This window comes from Culex pipiens, chromosome 1 (genome assembly GCF_016801865.2).
Source record: "Culex pipiens pallens isolate TS chromosome 1, TS_CPP_V2, whole genome shotgun sequence".
In the NCBI taxonomy this organism is placed as follows: Eukaryota; Metazoa; Arthropoda; class Insecta; order Diptera; family Culicidae; genus Culex; species Culex pipiens.
The window spans coordinates 93,116,019-93,125,006 of NC_068937.1; positions in this window are offsets into that span (position 1 = coordinate 93,116,019).

Below are 8,988 nucleotides of genomic sequence, written 5' to 3' on the forward strand. Positions count from 1 at the left end.
CTTTTGTTTCTGAAAAATAAACAGAGGTAGAAAACCAAATTCACCGTTAATTCTTAATATTTACAAAGCATAAAGAAATTAATATAAAAAATGCCAAAACTCATCTCATTATGTTTTCAAAATTGTCCCATATAAGAATCTGAAAACTCAATGAAGTTAACAACAATATTTGCTTCAAATAATTAAGGACAGCGTTTTTCCAACAATAGCCAAAATCTTGGAAAACATTTACTGAGATTGTTTAAACGAATGTTAAACAGAACTTAGGATTAATTACAATTGAATTATCTTGAAGCCAAGCAATTTCAACCTTTTTAACACCTAGATTTGAGTAGGAATCTTACAGTACACCAAAGCCATGTTGTAGAGCGCGCAATCTGAATTGTATTTTTTTTTGCGACAAATGGTTGGTAAAATTTGGAATACTTGCATATTTTGACAGTTATCAAACTTGACATAGGTCTAAGAAGATTGATTCTAAATTTGTAAATGCTATGTACAGTTGGGTTACTCAACTTATTCAAAAAAAAATGTCACATACCCAGTCACGACGTTCCAGCAGGATTCTAGCAGGGTTCTTACAGAGTTGGATATTCTTACAGCATTCTAGCAGGATTGTTCCACCGTTCTAGCAGGATTCTGACAGAACCAGCTCTGCTAGAATATTTCGTGACTGGGTAAGGATTAAAGTTTTTTTTTGCAAACCTCGCCGGTAAAATATCGGCAAAAATCTGCAACAAAAAAGTTGTCTGCAACAAATTTCGGAAATCTTCAAATTTGCAGAGAAATCTGCAAATCTGGCATCCCTGGTTTCTGTGCTGTTGTGGGGGCGTCCACAAATAACGTTTGGGAGCGAAAAGTTTTTTTTATAGATTTTTTTTAATATTTAAGTCTAGGTAGTAAATTTATGATCAATTCAAGCAAAACGTTGTAAATAAGCAAGTGTGGATTTGTAAACACACAGTCTATTCTGCTCATGTTTTAATAATGTTGATTGCAATCTCGATTATCAATCGAGAAATTAAAAGTGAGAGTGTATGCGTGCAACATGGAGTTAAACTTTTCGAAGTGCCATGGAAAACTTCACAGCAACTTCACAATGGCCAATCTGTTTTCCTTGAAAATCTGTAATCTGCACTACCCCCAGTTAACTTAATCGGAATTCAATTCGAATCGTTTACGTATTCTGTTTCAAACGCATCAACCGATTCCGTGTACGTATCGGTTGTTGCGTTTGAAACGGAATACGTAAACGATTCGAATTGAATTCCGTTTCAGAATTCCGATTGAGTTGACTGGGGGCCGGCTTGAGGTAAACAAACCCGACACTCTAAAATCAGAATCAGTACAACATAAAATTTACTCAAAAAATTACCCAAAATGCAGTGCAAAACTACTCAGGGCGAGATTCAGGGTCTCTAGTTTTCATACACAAACTGTTGGACTCGGTTTAGCGTGAACGGCGTGAACCGCTCAACAGCTGTCAGTCAACAACATCAAAACAAAGGCCACAATGAAAATTTGCGCTCGGCCGCTTATAATTTTTTGTTTAAAATCAGCTTATTTTCCAGGTAATTTTTCATTTCTTAAGGAAAAAACATTTTTTCTTAACAACATGTTGTGTTTGCAGCGGGAGAAAACGTTGCTGACTCTTTTGCACTGCCGCCAAGTGTGATATAATTGGGCTGAAGTCGCTGGTGGCATCGTTGAAGGAACTGTTTCAGCCTAGAGCGGGTGTTGGTGTACGGATAACAGTGGATTCAGCGGCGGGAGGATGGTGAGGACGTGGTCAAGCCGTTGCCGATAGTTCGCGATGGGAAGTTTATTGAGACCTTTGGGACGCAGCTATTCAGGGGCTGGAGAAACTCTACGCCCAACGATCTCATGCGTACTGCCCCTCGAGTTTTGGGACCGATGGAAGTGGCCGCCAACTATCAACGCGCATTGTCCCTGTCCGTTTGCCACCTACGACGAAGTGGAACGTGTTGCCCTCAGCAAACACCCGATCTGGGCACCACTCGTCGGTCTCATCAGCTGGTCCGTCCCGATCGCCCTGAAAGCCGAACTTGTCCAAACGCGGGCCGCCCTGGGTAAATCTTACCGCCCTTCAACTGCGAACATGCGCCAACCAAACGTGAACCGGCAGATATTGAGACTGTTTGCACAGAACAAACGGATTACGAATGAGATCCGGCAGGGATTCGTCGATTGTTTGATTTTGATTGATGAGTGTCAGGGGATTGGTGGCCGGAGTTGCAGATCGAGGAGGCGATCCTGAATTGCGGCGAAATCCAAATCCAGCAAGACGTTCCCCCCGCCCACGAAGGCTTCGTCGACAACGCATACGGCCTGCTCTACTCACTGTGCTTCAACATTCGTACCTCGGAGGTCATCCTGCGCAACTGCAACACCGCTGTGCCGCCACATTCAAGGTCCAAGGTCGCGATCAGTGAGAAGGAACAATTGGATGTGAGTCGCCGAGGGATGAAGTTGGACAAGAGTTTGGGCTGACGCTTGACCGGACGACGTACGGAACTTCAGACGAGTCCCACGCCCAGATCGAGATGGTCATCGAAATCTTCCAGTCGTTTGGGGACAAACTGATTAACATCCTGCACCACGACATCTGCAAGTACATGACATGATGCTGGATATGGACTTGCTGACCAGCGTGATTCAGTTCATCTCGGAGCGCGGCTATTTGGCGCACCTCATCGATAACCTGCTTAAGAGAAAAGGTCGGTAATCGTCCGACTTGAGAAAGAGTTGTGAGGTGGACATGATTTAGCGTAGAAGTAAACGTAACAGAAAAATGTAAATCAATCAAATGATAATATCACGTTTCTTAAACAATCAATCAAAAAAAATGATTCTTTTTCAATAATTTGTAAATCTTTTGACACATTTTATTGACATGGACTTTTGAATAGAAACATTCAAATAATTCAAGGGTTACTGAATAAAGAAATTATACATAATACTAATCTGCTTTTTTCTTTACACTTTCTCGTTTCTTTTTGAAGTTTTTGTTCAAAAACATTTTTTTTCGCAATTTTCAATTTTGTTTTTGGGTCATTCGACCTCAAAATTATCAACACTTATAATCAATATTTTCTTATCGGGCTCAAATTCAGTTGGGCTGTTGAGTGTTGATGTTATCCAGACTTGTTTTATTTTGTTTTATAAACAAATGTAAACATTGAGTGTACCCCGCTTACTCCCATGGACATTGACATAAGGTGTCCTGACAAAAGTCCAGATATCAACAGTTTTTGTATAAATCTTTTTTTTTTGTCATTAGCAAACTTGTTACACAGCATATTCAGAAACCATTGTATAACTATTTTTAAAACCAATTATTATTCAAAATGTATGACCAAAACTGGATGCAACCAAAAACTATTGATGTCGGAGATGCGATTGGCCTTGCCCAACACGGCTTGGATATTACCAACGGCACTGGATTTTTTTTTGGAACACAACTTAAATTGTTATTATCATCTTATCCCTCATTTCCAATGGAATATCAAACAAATAACATTTCCTATTATTGTGCAATAAAATGGAAAAACATAACTTAAACTGTTATTATTATCTTATTTCACATTTCTAATGGAATATCAAACCAATAACAGTTCCTGTTATTATGGAATTAAATGGAAAAACATAACTTAAACTGTTATTATTATCTTATTTCACATTTCCGATGGAATATCAAACCAATAACATTTATTGTTAAAATAACAAAAAATGTTATTATTTTTTCTTCCAGAAAATATTTACAAGAATATTCAATAACAGTTTCTGTTATTTTAACTAAATCTGTTATTCAAATAACATAAATTTTGTTATTACCGTCTGCCCGGGATAAACGTCACGAGTTATCGCGATTTTAAGAAAAAAAGTTTTGAAAATGTTGGTCGTTGTTGATCATGGCCGTTCATGGTCACCCGCGACAGACACGGACGACGAAACAAAGAGAAACGCAAAAAGTAACTTTTTCAAAACTTTTTTTTCGTATCTTTTTATATCAAAAAATCCGATGGTAAAATCGCATGCAAAAGCATGCACATCACCTTCGTCAAAATAAACACTTAATATTACACACTGCATGTACATTTTTTGCAAAAACAAAAAAAAAAGTTGCAGCCGACGAGATTCAAACCCAGCACCAACAGTGAGGACTGGCGCCTTAGCCCACTCGGCCATCAGACCGATGAAATGATGTAAGGATAAACGCATATATGAGCTTGACATTTCGGTCAAGTAGGTTTCCCATACTGATGGGCTACATATTTTAGGGTGTAAAATTACATAAAATTGCATAAAATAATGCAATATTTATTTTACACCCAGGCCTTTTACACGCAGCTGGATTACTACTTTTTTAGCTGTGATACTGCATATTGTTCACACCCCTAAAACTCAAAACGCTTCGCAATGTCTCAGCAGCACAGCTAGTACTCATTCTCATTCATTTTCCCCCGTTAAGACGAGTTGAGTTGATACCACCCACACAATGAATAACGACCAGCTGCTGCTGCTGTTGGTTGGGTACTTTTCCAAGTCGGCCAATCCATTTTCCAAGCAGCTCCGGACAGGTGGAAAATTCAAATTTCCATTATTTTACAAGTGCGCTAAAAGTTACTATTTCTTTTTTTTCTGTCGGTTAGAACAGGTCAGGGCAGCGAAGTGCATCAGCAATATTCAAATCAAAGCTGGCCATTGCGATGAATTTGCACTGAATTTAGTTAGTGCTTTTAGTTGGTCGGATTTGCGAGCACGGGATGATGGCCTGAGGAAACATTTGCTCGGTGAATTGTTTAACGGAATGATCTGGATAGTTTTTTATTCTAAAGAGATTTGATTTTGTGACCTGATGGATTTGTAGGGTTTGGAAAGAGATCGCTTGGGAAAAACTAACAATGGATCAATTTGATAGAACAGCAGCATATTATATTGGAAAAAATGAGTCAATGTTTTGTCAAACAAGTTTTACTGTGACCTGAAAAAGTTTTATATTTAGCTTTTTGATTTACACAACTTGTAACGGGAATTGTAAGTTTAAACTTGAGTTATTTTTTATTCAAATGATTTGTTATGCATGTTGCATGAATTTTGGCACAAATTCTGGGTATAATGCATAGTTTTAGAGTAAACAGCATTATGAAGATGAGATCAAGCAAAACATGGAATAAATTAACCATTCAATAGAGCATTTAAACTAATTAAAAAGATACTTCATGCTGAAGATTATTGAAATCAATACCCTTTTGCATTTCTGTTAATTTCATTCCAGGCAGAGAACTCAATCAAGATGGAGCTTCCCTTCATCAAAGCTTGTGATGGCAAGTGAAGATTCATTGCATTATATTCAACTGACATGCGTTCGTACTGCAGGTTATGAGGGCTGCTTTGAAGTGGTTCATTTCAATTTGAGAAGTTGTTCTGAGGTCTCGCAGATTGAAGACAATGGTATTATATTTTTTCATCTGCTGACCTGAATTTAAAAAAAATCATTTAAAAAAAAGAGAAAGTTATTTTTAAATATATTCAACAAATTTGCACCTTCTTTTAAAATTTACCACCAATTTATCACTCCTTGAAATAAACCCTAATGAAAATTCGCTGTCCACCGAGTGCTCCCAAAATCCCAAAAGTCCAAACGTCGGGAAAAAGGGTTTGTCTGTTAGGAGGAGTTATGATTTATTGCTGACTGGGTAGCATCGCACACAAACGTGGATTCACCAGTTTTTGAGCAGGGAAAGTGCTCCGGAAAGCAACTTTTTTCGAGATTGAGAGTGAAAACTGAGTTCAGTTGAAATTAAGCTGACTAGAATAAGTGAAATTGTCTCAAATTGAGATCAACGTTTTTGCCTAAAAGTGCAGTTTGAATTCGTTTCGGTTGATAATTTTGTGTATGATCAAATAATAATTGAATACTTGTTGGCACCTTAGAAAGGGTACTCGTTTAACTTATAAATTTCATTCAACAATATTTATATACTAGTTTTGTTTTGTTATTTTGAAAAGCTCATGACTTCGATAACTCAAATAAACTAGAAATTCCACAAAGCACAAATCCCTTTCCACATCAAATTTACGCCAGGTAATTGGTCCTGTTGAAAATCGTGCTCTCTATGCACTATTTGCCAATTTAAACGCAATAACTCAATATTTACCATCAATCCTGCCTGTGTTGACCTAATAAACTTTATGTTTGTTCATCAAACAATTATGCACACATTCTGCACGTGTCACGAACTCTGAAAATATAAATATATATTAAACTTTCACAGCTGTCCATCAAAACTGCATCATCGCTGCGAGAGAGTTGAGTTAAGTGATTAAACAATGTATCCATCAAGCGCATTTTCCAGCACATTAACGACCATTGAGTATAGTATCAACTGAACATGTTGGGTTTGCTGGGAAAGGGAAGACCCCCCCCCCATGGAGGGGAGAAGTTAAATCGTTTTTATTCATATCAATTGTTTATCTCTTTAATTGTCACAGAGTTAATTCGCACACACGCACGCACTGATTAAATCAACACTGACCGACAGGGAAGCAGATATAGAGAATGCGCACACAGCTTGAAAGCTTTAACGAGTTTAAATTGGCTTTTTTGACGTTTTAGTACAGCTTGAGTGTAAAAAAATCTTTAAAAAACGTTACGTAATCCACCTTTGGGTGGTTGGGGCCTTCCTTAGATTCATAAAGTGAATACACTCCACAGCCTAAAAAAAAGTGTATAAATAACACTTATTTTTATCAAAATATCTAAGATCCGGGTTCAAAAAGGTGTATTAAGTACTAATAACTTTTGATAAGGTTGTCAGATCTTCAATCTTTAGGGCTCGTTGGAAAGGTCTTTTGATTACCTATCCAACGATGGGTCGCATGATAGATCCGGACAACTTTTTCATCAAAATATTTGAGATCCGGCCTCAAAAAAGTGTATAAATAACACTTAAGTGCTCATAACTTTTGATGGGGTTGTCAGATATTCAATCTTTTGAACCCCAAGACGGATCGAATCAGACCAAAACGGTCCAAATCAGGTCAGCCAGTCCGGAGATAATCGTGTGCATAGTTTTCGGTGCACGGACTTACAGACCTACACACGCACAGACATTTGTTCAGAATTTGATTCTGAGTCGCTGGTATACGTGAAGGTGGGTCTAACAGGTCGAATAAAAAAGTTAATTTTTCGAGTGATTTTATAGCCTTTCCTCATTGAGTAAGGAAGGCAAAAAAAAATGAGTATTTCTCTACCAACTCACATGAAATCGGGAAAAGTTGCCCCGACCCCTCTTCGATTTGCGTGAAACTTTGTCCTATGGGGTAACTTTTGTTCTTGATCACGAATCAGAGGTCAGTTTTTTGATTTCTCGTGACGGAGGTGCGGTCGACCCCTGCCATTTTTGAACATGCGAAAAAATACTTGTTTTTCAATAATTTGCAGCCCGAAATTGTGATGAGGTGGAAATTTGGTGTAAGGAGACTTTTATGTAATTGGACGCCCGATTTGATGGCAAAGTTTCACGCAAATCCAAGAAGGGTCGGGGCAACTGCTGTGTGAGTTGGTGCAGAATTACCCAAATACTTCAATCATCTAGTACACCCAACTGGCAGTCGCATGATTGTGATGCATGGCGGCATGAAAGTATATCAGAATCTGCATGAAAACTGTCCTCATGCATTTTTTGCGATATAGGAGTATGACATTTTTGCCCGTTACCGACAATTATCGACATTACCGACGGCTTTTTGGTTGTATTTCACAAAAAAACACTTAGCAGAACGAGGATTGAACCACCAACTTCTTGGTTATTGATCCGACACGCTACCACCGCGCCATGGACGCTTGATGAAAAGTGAGTGAAAGAGCACCAATATATGCTTCTCTTTGGAGTGTTGCTCGGAGACGGGCCAGCATTATATGTGTTGGTGAGAACTGCAGATCGCTGAAATTTTTACACGCGGGCAAAAATGATCTACGGGCTTGCTGCAAAAAATGTTATAAAATGTGACATTTTTTGCAGCAAATCCAATGATGCAGATTTTGAGATATATTTTTCCTTTGGGTGTAGGATTATATAGTAGGATATATAATTTATATCACGACATTACGTTTTCACCGGTATTTGGAACATTTTGTAAAGAATTTCGATAATCAAAACACCTTTTAACATATTGCGCATTACATTTATATTTTTTGATCATGCTTATTTCTCTGTAAGGAAGACACCTCTATTGGTTCTCCAAAAATTACCTACTTTTTTAAATTGTCTTCCAACAACTTTGCTGCAGACCGTTTTTTTATCAGAAAATCCCTTCCCAAGATACAGATTTTTGAATATTAACATATCACTTGTATGGAGACTAGTTTTAAAAAACCAGTGATACATAATACCTTTTATGATCATAAAAAGTGAAAAAAAAACCGAAGTAATATTTGTTTGGGAATTGCTGTATTATTCTTCATAAAATGCTTATCAACGTATTTTTCATTTAAAAAAGAGACAAAAATAGTTTTATAATAACCCAATGCCATGTTTCGCAACCCTACCCTGAAAAAATCGTGGTTAACTCTACATCGAATGTCTACCCGGTGAAAAATGTAGGCCTGGGTAAGACAGACTGTAGGACTACCATCTTGTTCGACGCAGTCAGATGGTGATCATCGCTCTACCGTAGGACCACTATTGCGCTGTTTTGAAACAGTTTCGTTAGACAGTCGAGCTTCGAACTGTCAAAATGAGGTTGACAGTGTACGTCCTACAGTAGTCCGACATCGTACTACATGGTTCTATGGGATGTCTAGCCCTTGTCGCCTTGGTTCAGTCTGAGTTGATTTCTATTTTTTCATAAATGAAAGCTTGGTGTTTTGATTTTGTTTGTGTTTTTTTTTACAACTTGTTTACAACAAATCACAATCATTTTTCTTACCCTGGATCGGTGTTCTAGCCGAAGATATTGATG